General features: G+C 44.9%; 1 long non-coding RNA gene across 1 annotated transcript in view; it reads left to right on the forward strand.

Annotated features, from left to right (window-relative positions):
• Window positions 1-209: 209 nt before the first annotated feature.
• Window positions 210-17,167, forward strand: part of LOC125483443 — a 58,981-nt gene continuing 42,023 nt past the window's right edge. Inside the window, exon 1 of the long non-coding RNA XR_007262397.1 lies at window positions 210-628. This is a non-coding gene — a long non-coding RNA (uncharacterized LOC125483443). The remainder of the gene's footprint in view (window positions 629-17,167) is intronic.

Raw genomic sequence — 17,167 nt, forward strand, 5'->3', positions numbered from 1 at the left:
CTGTCCCTGTCCTGGGAGTGTTTGATGGGGTCAGTGTAGAGAGAGCTTTACTCTGTATCTAACCCTGTGCTGTCCCTGTCCTGGGAGTGTTTGATGGGGACAGTGTAGAGAGAGCTTTACTCTGTATCTAACCCCGTTCTGTCCCTGTCCTGGGAGTGTTTGATGGGGTCAGTGTAGAGAGAGCTTTACTCTGTATCTAACCCTGTGCTGTCCCTGTCCTGGGAGTGTTTAACGGGGACGGTGTGTGGAAATTGTGCCGAGCAATATTTACTTTTGATTTCACTGCTCTGGCTCCTGTCCTGGGGATGTTTTGTGATTACTTTGGATGCTGTTGTGTGAACTTTCTCTCCGACACCGTGATCCCTTTCTGTGATAAAGCGGATCGGTCTAGACACATCCCGAATGTTTGATAAAGGATATCAACAAGTGGAGGAGTGTGTTCAGGAATGTAAATGGGTCCTGGATTTGATCATTGTCGATGAGTTAACAGTCACTGCCTGAGCATTACGACGGGCAAGACACTGTTTCCTTCCCAGTGATGCCCATACTTCCCATTTGAAGAAATTAAAGATGAAGCCAGATGCTGGACAGATTCGATCTTCATTCCCCAGTTTTCATGTCATCAACGGTAAGGGCAGTCTGCATACAGCTGCACCTTCTCTGTGTGTTTCTCCTCTCCCTCTCTAAGCTCGAGAATGCTGTTGACCAGAGAAATTGTGGTTCTGTTCAAAAAAATGAAGGAGGCATATGTCGGGTGTAGATAGCTGGGATCGAGTGAATCCCTGGAGGAGTATAACAGCAGTAGGAGTTTACTTAAGAGGGAAATCAGAAGAACAAAAAAGGGGACATGAGATAGCTTTGGCAATTGGGGTTAAGGAGAATCCAAAGAGATTCTACAATAGATTCTGCTAAATTGCCCATAGTGTCCAAGGATGTGCAGGCTGGATGGATTAACCATTGGAAATCCAGGATTACCAGGAATAGGGTAGGTGTGTGGGTCTTGGTGGAATGCTCTTTGGAGGGTTGGTGTGGACTTGATGGGCCAAATGGCCTGTTTCCACACTGTAGTGATTCTATGATTATAAGTAGATTAAGGATAGAAGAGTAACTAAGGAGAGAATAGTGCCCCTTAAAGATCAATGATGTCGTGTAAATGTGGAATCACGAGAGATAGGTGAGATACTTAAACAAATATTTTGCACCAGTATTCATTTTAGAGAAGGTCATGGAAGCGAGGGAAGTTGGGGAAATAAGTAGTAATGTCTTACAGAAGTGGAGGTGCTCGAGGTCTTGAAATGCATAAAGATAGATAAATCCCCAAGACCTGATTAGATGTTTCCCAGAACATTATCGGAAGCTAGGGAAGAAATTACTGGACTCCTTGTTGAGATATTTGTTTCATCAACTGCCATCAGTGAGGTACCAGAAGACGAAGGATGGCTAATGTTGTGCCATATTTTAAGAAAAGTTGTCAGGAGAAACCAGGGAATTAAAAACCAGTGAGCATTATGTCAGTGAAAAGAAATTAGAGTTAACATTTCAGGTCCGGTGACCCTTCCTCAGAACTCTGGAACTCAGGAAGGGTCACTGGACCCAAAATGTTAACTCTGATTTCTCTTCACAGATGCTGCCAGATCTGCTGAGCTTTTCCAGCAACTTCTGTTTTTGTTTCTGATTTACAGCATCTGTAGTTCTTTCTGTTTTTATTTAGCCTTATGTCAGTGATGGGTAAATTGTTGGAGGGGATTCCGAGGGCCAGGATTTACATGCATTTGGAAAGGCAAGGACTGATTAGGGGTAGTCAGCATGGCTTTGTGTGAGGGAAGTTGTGCCTTGCAAACTTGATTGAATTTTTTGAAGAGGTGACAAAGAGCATTGATGTAGGCAGAACAGAACGTGTTGGCTATATGGACTTCAGCGAAGTATTCAACGAGCTTCCGCACAGTACTCTGGTCAGGAAGGTCAGATCACATAGGGGCAACTTTTTCACACAGAGGGTGGTGCGTGTATGGAATGAGCTGCCAGAGGAAGTGGTGGAGGCTGGTACAATTACAACATTTAAAAGACATCTGGATGGGTATATGGATAGGAAGGGTTTAGAGGGATATGGGCCAAATGCTGGCATTGGGACTAGAGCAGAGTGGGATGTGTGCCAGTTGTGAATGAGTTGGACCGAAGGGTCTGTTTCAGTGCTGTATGATGCTATGGCTGTATAATTACATTTACCAAGGAGACCCCATTGTGTTTAGAGATAACAAAGTGTAGAGCTGGATGAACACAGCAGGCCAAGCAGCATCAGAGGAGCAGGAAGGCTGACGTTTCAGGTCTAGACCCTTCTTCAAAAATGGCCCCATTTCTGAAGAAGTGTCCAGACCCGAAATGTCAGCCTTCCTGCTCCTCTGATGCTGCTTGGCCTGCTGTGTTCATCCAGCTCTACACCTTGTTATCTCAGATTCTCCAGCATCTGCAGTTCCTACTATCTCTGAGCCTGTTGTGTTTAGCCCATTTCTGTCAGGGCAGCATTGATGTTGTATATGCCCATCACAGGATAAACAGCTCAGAAACATGCCATTTGGCCCGACTAGTCCATGCTGATTTATGTTCCAATTGAATTCTCCTGTTTGAAATCTATCACTTGCCCCTGTAAGTCCCTGCTCCCTCATTGGCTTAACCACCTTCCTCTTCACTGTTGCTCTAATTATTCACCTCACCCACTCCGACCGGTACAAAGTCCGACATTCTCACAATGTTTGGCTGAAGATGTTTCTCCTGAATTTCTTGTTCCTGTTCTTGGTGGCTATGGTGTGCCGATGGTGTTCCCTGCTGATGTGATCCTTGCTGAGATTCTACTTGTACGACTGGCTCTGAGGGCGATGATCACTGGGATTGTAGTTGGCATCTCTGAAACTTGCAGGGGTGGACCCTCCTCTCAATTACAGTGCAGTCTTCCCTGGATGGGCACAGCGCCAACAACACTCAAGAAGCTTAACACCATCCAGGACAAAGCAGCCGCTTGATTGGCACCACATCCACAAACATCCCCTCCCTCCACCACCGACGCTCAGTAGCAGCAGTGTGTACTATTTACAAGATGCACTGCAGAAACTCACCAAAGATCCTCAGACAGCACCTTCCAAACCCACAACCACTTCCATCTAGAAGGACAAGGGCAGCAGATACATGGGAACACCACCCCCTGCAAATTCCCCTCCAAGCCACTCACCAGCCTGACTTGGAAATATATTGCCTTTCCTTCAGTGTCACTGGGACAAAATCCTGGAATTTTGCCTGGGACAAAATCCTGGAATTTTGCCCCTAAGGACATTGTGTGTCTACACGCAGTGTATGGACTGCAGTGGTTCAAGAAGGCAGCTCACCCCCACCTTCTCAAGGGGCAACTAGGGACAGGCAATAAATGCTGGGCCCAGCCAGTGATGCCCATGTCCCATGAGTGAATTTTTAAAAAAGCATTGTGTACTGAGCCATTGGAATGCTGCAGGAATATCCTCCTCCATCTCATCTATACCAGTGCTCCCAACTTTAATACTGAACATCACGTTTGGTCACAATGGATCAAACTCTGTCTTTTTCACTCCACTGTACAGAATCCCAATGGATCAAAGCCCCTCCCCATCACTCCCAAAGTAGAGAATCCTGCTATCCGAACACCTTCTAATACAATACACTCTTTAGAATCATACTGGACTACATCCCCTTCTACAGAATCCCCACGGAGCAAGCTCCCCTCCACATTCATTACATTGTATCATCAATAACTCAACAGTAGTTTGCATGTACACAACACCTTTACTGTAGTAAAAGGATGCAAGGTGCATCACAGAACCAATTGTAAAACAAAATGTGACACTGAGTTACAGGAGGAACGATGAGCTCAGATGAACATAAGAGTTAGGAGCAGGAATTGACTGTTTAGGCCAATAAGCCTGTCCCTCCATACCTATGACCATGACAGATCTGATTATGGCTTCAGGTCCACTTTCCTGTTTGCCCCTCAAAACCCTTGACTCCATTGTCAATCAACAATTTGTCTGACTCAGTCTTGAATATCCTCAATGATCCAGCCTCCATGATACTAGGTGGAAGAGGATTCTCTCTCATCCTGTCATTTTTATTCCTGTATCTAGGAGTTTGAGTTTGCAATTTCTTTCATATACTCTCAGAGGGGAGCAAATCTGTAGAATTCTTTACCGCAGAGGGCTGTCGAGGCTGGGTCATTAAGTCTATTTAAGGCCGAGATAGACATTTTTTAATCAGGAAGGGAATCTTGGGTTCTGGTGAAATGGCAGGAAAGTGGAGTTGAGGATTATCAGATCAGTGAAGCAGACTTGATGGGCTGAATGGTCTACTTCTGTTCCTACATCTTATGGTTTTATGAGATAGATCGGTTGAGGAGAAGGCAAGGACGAGTACCCTCTTCAGGCTTGGGTTCCTTTGGAGCACTGTTTATTGTATACTCATACTCATGATGACTATACATCGTAATTGGAAATATCTCAGGCTCTGATCTTCCCAATTATGAAGACTGTTTTGTATGTGGTCTTCGCTTTTCACTCTTCCGTTCTCTCTAACTCCACCCACAATATAATATTTATACTCAGCAGCGCAACTCTCTGACATCATTGTGTAGTTGCTGCATGGTCGTAAAGCCCTTACACAGCAAATTCCACAGACTGTTACCCCACTAACGCTTCTTGGCTTCTTCTAAGCCCTCTCACTTTCCCAAACACACAGTCAGTTGATTTCCTACTTTTTCATCTCCCCAGGACTACTTCTGAATCCTGATTCCAACACTTTGCTGCCTACTACTGCCAGAAATTTCCTCCTGAGTTCTGCTAGCAAACAGCTATCCAACTGGCCTTGACACCTCTCTGAGTCCCCTACATACACTCTGCCTTCCCAGCAGTATATCCCAGCTTATCCTAAAAATTTTACAACTTGGAGACAACAGCACTTTCATTGAGCTAAAGCAAACAAAATGTAATCACTTAAATGTTCCATGTACTGGGGATTTAGTGTTAGTGACTGGTGAATGTTACTCGACAAGGCAAGCTGTAAGGTAATTAATGGGGAAGATGCATGTCTGACGTACTCCAATCACCTTGCTTGCTTGCGCTGTGCTGGAATTTCAGTTCTCCCCAAACTACAATCAATTATGAAGGTGATCCCAGATTTAGTCAAAAGCATCATCATCTGAGAATTGTGGCCTGGGGCAGGTGCACCATGAACGAACAACAACAGGAGGACACAGTATGCCCTAACAAACTGGCCACACTGCCCTACATCAAGAACATATCGGAACTGACAACGAGACTCCTGGGACCACTAGGAATCATGGTGGCCCACAAGCCCACAGCCACTCTACGAAAAACACTTACAAGGATTAAAGACCCCATTTCCACAACATGCAGAACCATTGAGGTTTACAAAATGCCGTGCAACGACTGCCACAAACATTACATAGGACAGACAGGAAGGAAACTGGCCATCAGAATACACAAACATCAGCTGGCAGCAAAATGGCACAACGAACTCTCCTTAATATTGGTACATTCAGACAATGAAGGCTATCAGTTTAACTGGGACAAGATAACCATAGTAGCCCAAGCCAAACATAGACATGCACGGGAATTCCTAGAAGCATGGTTCTCCACCCGTAATGCAATCCACAAACATATAGAATGGGACCCCATATACAAACCCATACCAGATCAAAACCAGAAATGACAGTACTCACCATAATGGACCAAACAAAATAAATTCCAAGCAGAGTAGAATAATATTGCTTCATTGGAGGCTCCACTGATGATGTCACCTACCATGGTGACAAAACGTCTGAACGAGAACAAGCCAGCTCAGCGAACAAGTCAACAACCTCACCCACAATCCGAGCTACAGATCTTTGCTAAAACTTTAAATTCAGTAAAACTTCGAGTTGATTCCTCTTCCAATCAATACAAGTGTTCTATTTGCCTTTCAAACTATTTGTTGAGCCTGTGTACTGACTTTTTGATGTCTAAAAGCTTGGCCAAAGTGGTAGGTTCTAAAGAACATCTTCAACCATAGAAGAGAGCTACCATGATGTGTCACAAAGGAACTCCAGAGTTTAGGCACAGCCACCTAAAATCGGGAATCCTTAAGGGGCCAAAATGAGAGGAGCACAGATATCCCAGAGGGTTTGCAGGTATTGGAGACTGCAGCAATAGGGAAGGGGAAAAGATTGATGAAAATGTAATAATTTGGGTGTTGTTTAACTGGGATTCAGTGTACGTTAGCGAGCACTAGGGCTGAAGGAACTTGGTGTGAGTTATGATCATCTGAATTTACAAAATAGGAGCAGGATTAGGCCATTAGGCTCCTCGAGCCTGCTCTGCCACTCAATAAGATCTCATTTCTCTTTCAAATACCATATTTCCAAATTCCCCTGCTAACCTTTTATCCCCCTGCCCAAGATCCACCTCCTTCTTAAAAATATGAAATGATCCCCTCCCAGAGACAGACAGCTCCAAATTCTCTGAGAGAAAAGAACCATCTTCATCTCTGTTCTTAAATTACGACTCCTAATTTTAAAAATGTGCCCCCAGTTCTCGACCCTCCCACAAACGGAAACACCCTTTCCCCATCCACCTTTTGAAGACCATTCAGGATCTGATACACTTCAATCAAATCACCCCTCACTCTGCTAAACTCCAGCAGAAACAAGCCCAGTCTGTCCATCCTTTCCCCATTAGACAGTCCACTCATTATCAGATTTATGAACAGACCTCTCAAGTATTAGAGTTGATCTTTCTCTGCACCTTCCCTGTAGCTGTAACACTATATTCTGCATTCTGCTCTATTACCTGATGTATTTATGTAAGGTATGATTTGTCTAGATAGCATGAAAACAATACTTTTCAAGTTGGGTAGGTGATGGCCTAATGGTCTTATCACTGCACTGTTAATCCAGAGACCAGATAACATTATGGGGACCTGGGTTCAAATCCCAGCACGGTTGATGGTGAAATTTGAATTCAATCAAAATCTGGAATTAAGAATCTAGTGATGACTGTGAATCTATTATCAACTTTTGGAAAAACCCATATGATTCACTAATGAAGGAAACTGCCATCCTTACCTGGTCTGGCCTACATGTGACTCCAGACCCACAGTAATGTGGTTGACTCTTAACTGCCCTCTGGGCAATAAGTGCTGCCTAGCCAGTGATGCCTTCCTCCTGTGAACGAATAAAGAAAATAAAAAAAAAACTGTATCTAGATATATGTGAATAAATCAAATCAATCCACTAAATCTCCTCTGACCCACCTCCAATATGTTCACATCCTGATTAAGGACACAGGCAGAAGTGGCTTGGAAGGTTTCATTTTGTTTATGTCTGTGAGGATGAGGGCATTGCTGGCCAGACCTGCATTTATTGCCCTTCCCTAATTGCCCAGAAGGCAACTAAGAGTCAATCACATTGCTCTGGGTCTGGAATCATGTAAGACCAGCTAAGGATGGTGGCTTCCTTCCCTAAAGGGCATCAGTGAACTAGGTGGGGTTTTTCCTGACAGTCGATAATGGATTCATGGTCACTATTAGACTTTAATGCCAGATTTTTTTTAATTGAATTCAAATTCCATCATCTGCTGTGGTGGGATTTGAACCTGGATCCCCGAAACATTAACTGGGTCTCTGGATTAACAATCTAGCAACCATACCACTAAGCCATTACCTCATTTTATGGAATGTGATTGAGTAGATGGGAGTGCATTGGAATAACTAATGTAACAAAGACAGGGAATGGGAAGCAGCAGCAGATGAGCTGGAATCGAGGTGCGGTGGAACATTGTAATAAGGTTCGAAACTGGTGGTCACAGCAATGGCATGGGCATGTCAACCATAAAATCATACAGTGCAGAAGAGGCCCTTCGGCCCATCCATTAGTCTGTACCACTAAAACTATATTACTATGGTGAGCAAGTCAACAGCCTCACCGTATTATTACCTACACTAGTCACACTTTCCCACACTAGACCATAGCTTTGAATGTTATGACATTTCAAGTGCTCAGCCAAGTACTTTTTAAAGTACTCCCACACAGTGCATTCCAAATTCCCACCACCCTCCGCGTGAAAAACGTTTTCCTCAAATCGCCTCTAAACCTCCTGTGTTTATCTTTAACAAAAATGCCACTAATTATTGACCCTTATTATTGACATATGGTCAGAAACACATGTAACAGTCAAAAGTCACATTGCAAACAGTCTGGTTTGGCCTCAGACTGTCACCAGGGAGAAGGAGTGGGGTGTGTGGTGGTGATACAGCCAACAGTTTCACCCTTTGTAACGGAGCTGGACGGAATGTTTGCTCATGCAGGCAGGGGTGCCCCAGACAAAAGAATTGAAAACTCAGTGAGAATGGAGAGGTTGGGAGAGAGGCTAGTGTGGGGAGCATTGTTAAAACTGCATGTGGAAATTGCTGCTTTATTTCTGGATGACGTTGTTGGGAGACAGTATGTCAGGTCAGAGGCCGGAAGAGAAGTCAGTTCGGTTGGCCCAGTGAATCAAACTGTTCGCTTTCACACGCACAGTACAGAGTCCAGTTGTGCATCCAACTGCACTGTCGAAAATCTGAAGAGACCGATCTCTTCCTGGTCACTCTTAGCTAGCTGAGTGAAAAATATCACAGCTGTCCCACTCACTGTCAATGCATAGATTCGCCAGTTTCCCATGTAGCCAACCCTGAAACACCCAGTCTATAGGGAACTTGGTTTTGCTGACTGTGTGTGTCAGGATTGAGAAAGATAGAGGCTGGAGATGGCTATTTTGGACTCAGAACATACTTCTTTTACTGAGAAGATTAATGGGAGTGGATGCTTCCTTTTTATAGTGTCCTGGTATCTGATCATTCTGAGTACTCCTTGTTGAAGTTGCTCATGAGTTATTGCTATGACCAATCCGTGTATACATTGCCAAGTCTTGTTTTTAATTGAATCTGAACCACTGGAGAGGCAGCTTTGCATTTCAATATTCAATCTCAGGATGTATGCATTGCTTGCATGTTTAACAGTCATTCAGCATTCTGAGGAAGGGTCACTGGATCTGAAACATTAACTCTGCTTTCTGTCCACAGATGCTGCCAGACCTGCTGAGTTTTTCCAGAAATTTCCGTTTTTGTTCGTTATTATCCATGCTGCATTGTTCTCAAGAATAGAGAGTAGCAATGTAGCTGTTAGGTTGCTGAAAATCCTGAGATCTAGACTAATAATTCACAGTCAGGAGATCATAGAATCCCTGCAGTGTGGAAACAGGCCCTTCAGACCAACAAGTCCACACCGACCCTCAGAGCATCCCTTCCAGACCCATCCCTCTATAAACCCACCTAATCTACACATCCCTGAACACTATGGGCAACTTAGCATGGCCAATTCACCTAGCCTGCACATCTTTGGACTGTAGGAGGAAACCAGAGCACCTGGAGGAAACCCACGCAGACACGGGAAGAATGTGCAAACTCCACACCGACAGTCGCCCGAGAGTGGAATCGAACCCAGGTCCCTCGCGCTGTGAGGCAGCAGTGCTAACCACTGAGCCAACCCTAATGAGAATAGCATAGCAGCTGGAGAATTGAAATTCAATTAACAAAATCTGGAATGCAAAGAAAATATCAATTCTAATTAAAAACCCTGATTGGATTAAACTGCTTTAAATGATGTAATCTTTAGTTTTCCTGTGTGTGACTTCAGACTCACGAGAATGTTGAGCTTTTACTGCTTTCTAAAATGCCCAAATGCATCACTCACTGGGAACTTCGAACAATAAACAGTGGCGTTAACGAAAGGTGTAACATTCTCGAGGTGTTTGGTAGGTTAGATATTGAAAGGATGTTTCCCCTCACTGAGAGTCTAGATCAAGAGGTGATAGACTCAGAATAAGGGACTGAGATTTAGGACTGAGACGCCTTCACTCAGATGTCTTTGGAATTCGCTATGCCAAAGGGTCATGGTGATTCCATCATTGAATCTATTGAAGACAGAAATCAATCGAGCTTTGGATACCCAAAGATGTGGAATCATCTGGAAAAATGGACTTGAGATACAAGATCAACCATGATCTTTTTGAATGGTGGAGCAGACTTGATGGGCTGAATGGCCTGCTCCTATTTTGTATGTGCATATGTTTTTATTTAAGAAGATGGCTTATCAGCAGCCGGCTGAGGTTAATGAGGAATGGGCATTAAACATGGGACTTGCCAATGCCTTCCCTATCGCATGAATCTATAAAACAGTACCACTTTCATTTGGTTTCTCCTGAAACATAGAGACATAGGAAATAGGAGCAGGAGTAGGCCATTCAGCCCCCGAGCCTGCTTCGCCATTCATTATGATCATGGCTGATCATCAGGCTCAATATCATAATCCCTCCCCACCAAGCAAATGACTTTAGCCACAAAAGCTAGATCTATCTCTTTCTTGAAAACACAATGTTTTGGCCTCAACCAGATTCTGTGGCAGAGAATTCCACAGGCTCCTCACGCTCTGCATGAAGAAATTTCACCTCACCTCAGTCCTGAAAGGTTTGCCCATATCCTTAGACTGTGACCCCTGGTTGTGGATTCCCTTAACATCAGGAACATTCTTCCTGCATTTACCCTGTCTAGTCCTGTTAGAATTTTATAGGTTTCTATGAGATCCCGCCCCTCATTCTTCGAAACTCCAGTGAATACAATCCTAACCGACTCAATCTGTCCTTTTACATCAGTCTTGCCATCCCAGCAATCAGTCTGATAAACCTTTGCTGCACTCCCTCTACAACAAGAACATCCTTCCTCAGAAAAGGAGACCGAAACCACACACAATACTCCAGGTGTGATCCCACCAATGCTGTGGATAATTGCAGCGGGACACCCCTTCTCCCATACTCGAATCCCCTCGCTAGGAAGGCCAACATACCTTTTCCCTTCTTCATCTCCTGATGAACCTGCAATGCTTACTCTCAGTGACTGGTGTACAAGGACATCCAGCTCTCATGAACATTCCCTTCTCTCAATTTACATCCATTCAAATAATAACCTGTCTTCCTACTTTTATTGTCAAAGAGGACAACCTCACATTTATCCACATTACACTGCACCAGCAATGCATTTGCCCACTCAGACAGTTTGCCCAAAGAATCAGAAATAGAAATTGCTGGAAAAACCCAGCAGGTCTGGCAGCACAAAGATATCCAGCATGCTAAAGAGTGTTTATGGATGAGAAAATATAGGCCGAAAGGGTAAAATAAATTTAGTATCCCTGAAGGTCAAGGGGCAAGTTTGGGCGACAACAATGGGATGTTTCTCACAGTTTCTGTAAATATCTGTTGATAAGATTTTATTGCTAACATTCACAGAAGAATGGAATATCATCAGACTAGGTTTCAGATTGAGCTGAGAAACAGGAGTCCTTTGAAATTTGATCAGAAAGCAGCATAAATCCATTAGGATTCTCTGGGTCTGTTAGGACAATAATTAAAGCAATGAAACTCCACCCTTAGCACTCTCTAAAAGCTTTGCTGAACTTCTGTCCAAAGTTACTTTTTTTTAGTCAAGACCAATTTTTCTAGTCTCTATTTTAACATTTAACTGGTACTCATGATGTGGAGGTGCCGGTGTTGGACTGGGGTGGACAAAGTCAGAAATCAGACAACACCAGGTTTTAGTCCAACAGGTTTATTTGAAAACACAAGTTTCAGATTGTAACCCCTTCGTCAGGCAGAATGTCGCCACCTGTCGAAAGAGCTGTACTCCGAAAGCTTGTGTTTTCAAATAAACCCGTTGGACTGTAACCTGGTGTCGTCTGACTCCTGACAGCATCTTAACTGCCCAGTTCCAAACAAATGTGTGATTAAACATTTGCAACTCAGTTATGTCCAAACATGTCGATTTTCCAATTCTCATCATCCATAAATGTATGCATTCCTAACACAGTGACTAAAAGAGGAAGTGGTGCTGTGCATTCCTCTTTAGTCGGTGAGGTGAATGTTCCAGGATTTTGACCCAGCAATAATGAAAGAATGGTCCAAATAAAGAAGCTATTTAACTTGGAGAGGAGGTTGAAGGTGATGGTTTTCCCAAGTACAAGTCTGAGGATCTTTGGTTAATTTCTGCAGTGCATCTTGCAGATAGTACACACTGCTGCTACTGAGTGTTGGTGGTGGTGGAGGGAGGGGGATGTTAAAGGTGGTGGATGGGTTGCTAATAATTTATACATCTGCAGGTCATACTTCTGAAAACCCAGCAAGTTTCTAATTCTGATTGCTTGCAGTGAAAACCATTGCAAAGTTGACGTGTCAAGAGGGAGGGCAGAATATGAGAATGCTATTTGCCTCCATGAAGACTCCCACAGTCTCATGGTCTAAGTGGAAATTGCTGAGGTGACCAATGTGAGGAAATGGCGATAGAACTGGAAGAGGCGGAAGAGGAGAGTGCAGGAGCAGGAAGCCAGCCAGTTTGTAATGGCAAGCCCTGGCAGTGTCTCAATCATTTATCCAGTCTCTCAGCACAAACAGAAACAGGAAACACTTAGTACAGGCTGTGCTGCAAACTGATTAGATTACTGCCTGATTTGAGATAACACACTATGAATTCAAGAAGCCAAGAGATCACATCAGCTTTACATTCAGAGTGTTCTCTGTTAAGAATTGGGGATTGTTACAATCAGAGTGAATGGGAAGGGGTTTGGGTCCATTGGGATTGTGGAGAGTGGGAGTGAATGGGAAGAGGTTTGGGTCCATTGGGATTGTGTAGAGTGGGAATGAATGGGAAGAGGTTTGGGTCCATTGGGATGGTGTAGAGTAAGAATGAATGGGAAGGGGTTTGGGTCCATTGGGATGGTGTAGAGTGGGAGTGTATGGGAAGGGGTTTGGCTCCTTTGGGATTGTGGAGAGTGGGAGTGTATGGGAAGGGATTTGGCTCCATTGGGCATGTGGAGAGTGGAAGTGATTGGGAAGGCGATTGGGTCCATTGGGATTGTGGAGAGTAGAAGTGAATGGGAAGGGGTTTGGCTCCATTGGGAATGTGTAGGGTGGTAGTGAACGGGAAGAGGCTTTTCAATTGGGATTTTGTACAGTGCAAGGGAATGGGAAGAGGTTTGGATCCTTTAGGATTATGTAAATTTGTTGGATAATCGTTGGTGAAAGCTACTTGTTATATTTCTTAAAGTATGGGACATTGTACAAAGCACAGATGTAAGCAGAAATATCTTGGGCACGTTTCAGCAAACAGAAGAGGAAGAATGTAAAATATGCCCAATCAAGCCCGCAGGGGCATGTAGTTAAGATAAAGCAGCGAGATCTTGCAGTGCCTGGCCTAGTGTTTACCTCTCAGTGCAGTCAGATCTCCTACAAGGTCTCTCAGAATGAGATCCTGTTCTTGTCTGAGTGAAGCAGAAAGATATTGTGTGAGGCCAGCAAATAAATCCCACGCCAATGTCTGGCGGGAAAGTGTCAGCCTGAGGTCAGTGGGTGGCAGATACTAAGCAAGCAGTTCGGATATGTCTGGGGACCATGCCTGCCTTTGGTGAGTTTACATCAAACCTCGATCTTTTTCATCGCTTCAAACTGTAATTGTCTCTTCTCTGACCCTTCCTTTCCAGCACTGTTCCTGTTATCTTCGAGTCAATGGCAGCTTGGTCACATGTCCCACACATCATCCGTCATGGGTCAAAACTGTCTACAAGGGGACCGTATCAACACTGAACCCCCTCCTCATTTCCCCTTCTGCCTGTGTCCATCATTCCCTTTCCTTTCCTTCATCTCCATATCAACCCCTATTCCATCCTGATTCTCTGCCTCATTTGCCCTCTGCTGTTATGAGTCACACCTCGGCACAGACAGTTATTATTTTTCTGTCTGTCTTGTGTTTTCTAACAAGTGCAGCTCCACTTTGGGAAGCAGAGTCTTAGCCGTCCATTCTTTCTCTTTCAATTCAATCTTGGGATGTGGGTGTCGCTGGCTGGGCCCAGCATTTATTGCCGTGTCCCTAGTTACCCCCTTGAGAAGGTGGGGGTAAGCTGCCTTCTTGAACCACTGCAGCCCTTAAGGTGCAGATTCTTTTTCGATGCTGTGAGTTGTCCAATGCATCGAGTTACCCAGCTCTATCTGCTCGATGGTTTCATTGTTCTGGGCAAGATAAGCTCTTTAATGCTGATTGTTGTACAGTGCAAGAGTCAGACCATCCAGCGATTGATTCTCCCCTCTGGTTAGACACTATTTCAACACCATCCTCGGCAGCAATAATTGGCACTGCTCTGAGATTCACCAGGATGTTGCCTGGGCTGGAGAGTTTCAGTAATGGAGAGAGATTGGACAGAATGGAATTGTTTTCCTCAGAGCAGAGGAGATTGAGAGATGACATGACTGACATGTATAAAATGATGAGGGGCATATACATGGTAGGCAGGAAGAAACCTTTCCCCTTAGTGGAGGGATCAGTGACCGGGGGACATAGGTTTAAGGGAAGGGGCGAGGTTTAGAGAGGCTGCAAGGATTTTTTTTCACCCAGAGGGTGGTGGGAGTCTGGACCTCACTGCCTGTAATGGTGGGAGAGGCAGGAAATCTCATCACATTGAAGAAGGATTTAGATGTGAACTTGCAATGTCAAGGCTATGGGCCATATGCTGGGAAATGGGATTAGAGAACAGTGAGGTGGTTGTTTTTGACCAGTGCAGATACAATGGGCCAAAGGGCCTGGTTTCTCTGCTGTAGGCCTTTGTGTCACTGGAGCGGTTCGTCGGCACTGACCCTCCGACAGTGCGGCACTCCCTCAGTACTGACCCTCCGACAGTGCAGCGCTCCCTCAGCACTGACCCTCAGACAGTGCGGCACTCCCTCAGTACTGACCCTCCGACAGTGCAGCACTCCCTCAGAACTGACCCTCCGACAGTGCGACACTCCCTCAGCACTGACCCTCTGACAGTGCGACGCTCCCTCAGCACTGACCCTCCGACAGGCGGCGCTCCCTCAGCACTGACCCTCCGACAGTGCGGCGCTCCCTCAGCACTGACCCTCCGACAGTGCGGCGCTCCCTCAGCACTGACCCTCCGACAATGCGGCACTCCCTCAGCACTGACCCTCTGACAATGCGGCACTCCCTCAATACTGATCTTTCCGACAGTGCGGCACTCCCTCAGCACTGACTATCCTGCACTGCATGTTAGTGTCCATGTGGATAATTGCTTCTAGTCTTTTGAGTGGAGTTTGATATCATGGTAAGTGTTGAGAAACTACACACACAGTAGTTTACAATTGTTAATCATGCTGGCAGTACAGCTCATGTTTACTTGTTGGATATTTCATGTACTCATATGCTGGGTCCTGAACTCTGCAGAAAACCATGCCCGATATTGTGTCTTTATCATTACACAGAGGTGTTGGGGGACCATTGTTCACTTGTGCATTCTTCATGACAACAACACTGACAAATCACTGGTGACTAGCCAACCAATCAGCATCCATTTCTCATGCTGTTGAAATTGTAGCTAGGTTTGCAATGCAGCTCTCTCAAGTGACCTGGAGTGTCCCGAATGGGAAGCTTCACCAAGGCACCTGTTTCTGCAGCGATATGCAATGCAGCTCAGGCTCTGTGCTGCCCACAGACTGTTTAGCTTTTATCCTTCTCACAGCTGGTGAAGCTCAGTGTTCGGAGATTCATGGAGCGACAGAGAGGAGTGACATGCCCACGATGACAATGTGAACCTCTCTGTTCCACAGGAAGCCAGATTGGCTTTTCTTAAAATTCACTGAAAGGATGTGGATGTCACAGGTCAGGCCAATATTTATTGCCCATTTCTTAGGCTTTTGGGTGAAGGTTAGGGTTAGGGGCAGGGGAGGAATATCCAGCCCGAGGTTGAGGTTGTGTGTCTCACTGCGTGAGGTTATCAGGAGGGATGTGGGACCAAGGCAGAGATGTGGAGCTGGGTCATAGATCAGCCAAGGAATGACAGCACGGTAGTAAAGGTCTGAGTGGCCTCTGCCTGTCCCCTGTGTTTGCTTTCTCCAATGATGGAAGTTTTGGCAGAGGAAGAGCTACACAAGGCTGTCGAGTGATGAGTGAGAAACATAAATAAGAAGCCATTGTCTGTTCCTTACCACTTTATATCTACATTCAGGGCTAAACTCATATTGTCCAGGAGAACTTTGCCCGCTTGACAATGAATACCAAATTCTCGGACAGAGATTCACAAACTGCAAGTTGTATCCAGCTGCTGAGAGTGTTAATATTGTCCAGGGCAGTAATTCAGAGCCGACAATTTATTTTTCTTCTGCACTTGTTGCCAAACTCGCTGCCTTCACTAAATCAAAAGACTGAACTCCAAAATATGTTCCAAACATTTACATAACACATGGGCTGCTCTCCCAATGCCTTCAGAAATGATTTTCCTGCATTATCTAGCCTTTTATGGTAGCTTTTGATCATTACTTTGTTGGGCGAGTGGCTGAGAAGTTAAAAAATGGTTGTATTTGTTTGTGCATCAAGAAACTTTTTGGCCATCCAGCCACATCATCCCTGGGCCAAGTGCACTGTGCGTGTGGTGGTCTCTATGTGCAAACTCATGACTTGGAGAGTGTAGAAACTGATAAAATCAAAGGCCCCAGAGTTTTCATTCTTCATCACCACTGCATTCTCATCACTGAGCCACGACAGGAGATTGAGTATGACATTTGGCCTCAGAGCTGTAGGGAGAGAGGGCAACTTCGCTGAGGTCACTAACCACATGTTGGGGGAGCTCAGAGGTGTGATATTGACGAGGATGTATTTGGAGTGGGCCTCAGTGGCAGACTGAAGCTCTGGGACTTGCTTTCTGGGATCATAGGAGTGTTATGGTGCAGAAGGAGGCCAATCAGCCCATCATTGGCTCTCCAAATAAGCATTGTGACATAGTGCCATTCCCCATAGCCTTGCACTTTCTATCCAAATAACCATCCAAAGTCCCTCTTAAATACTTCAGTTGAACCTGCCTGCACCATATTTCCAGGCAGTGCATTACACACCCTAACCATTCACTGTGTGAAAAAGTTTTTCTCACGTCTTAAGATAGTAGGAACTGCAGATGCTGGAGAATCTGAGATAACAAGGTATAGAGCTGGATGAACACAGCAGGCCAAGCAGCATCAGAGGAGCAGGAAAG

This window comes from Rhincodon typus, chromosome 7, assembly GCF_021869965.1.
Source record: "Rhincodon typus isolate 14 chromosome 7, sRhiTyp1.1, whole genome shotgun sequence".
NCBI classification, from domain to species: domain Eukaryota; kingdom Metazoa; phylum Chordata; class Chondrichthyes; order Orectolobiformes; family Rhincodontidae; genus Rhincodon; species Rhincodon typus.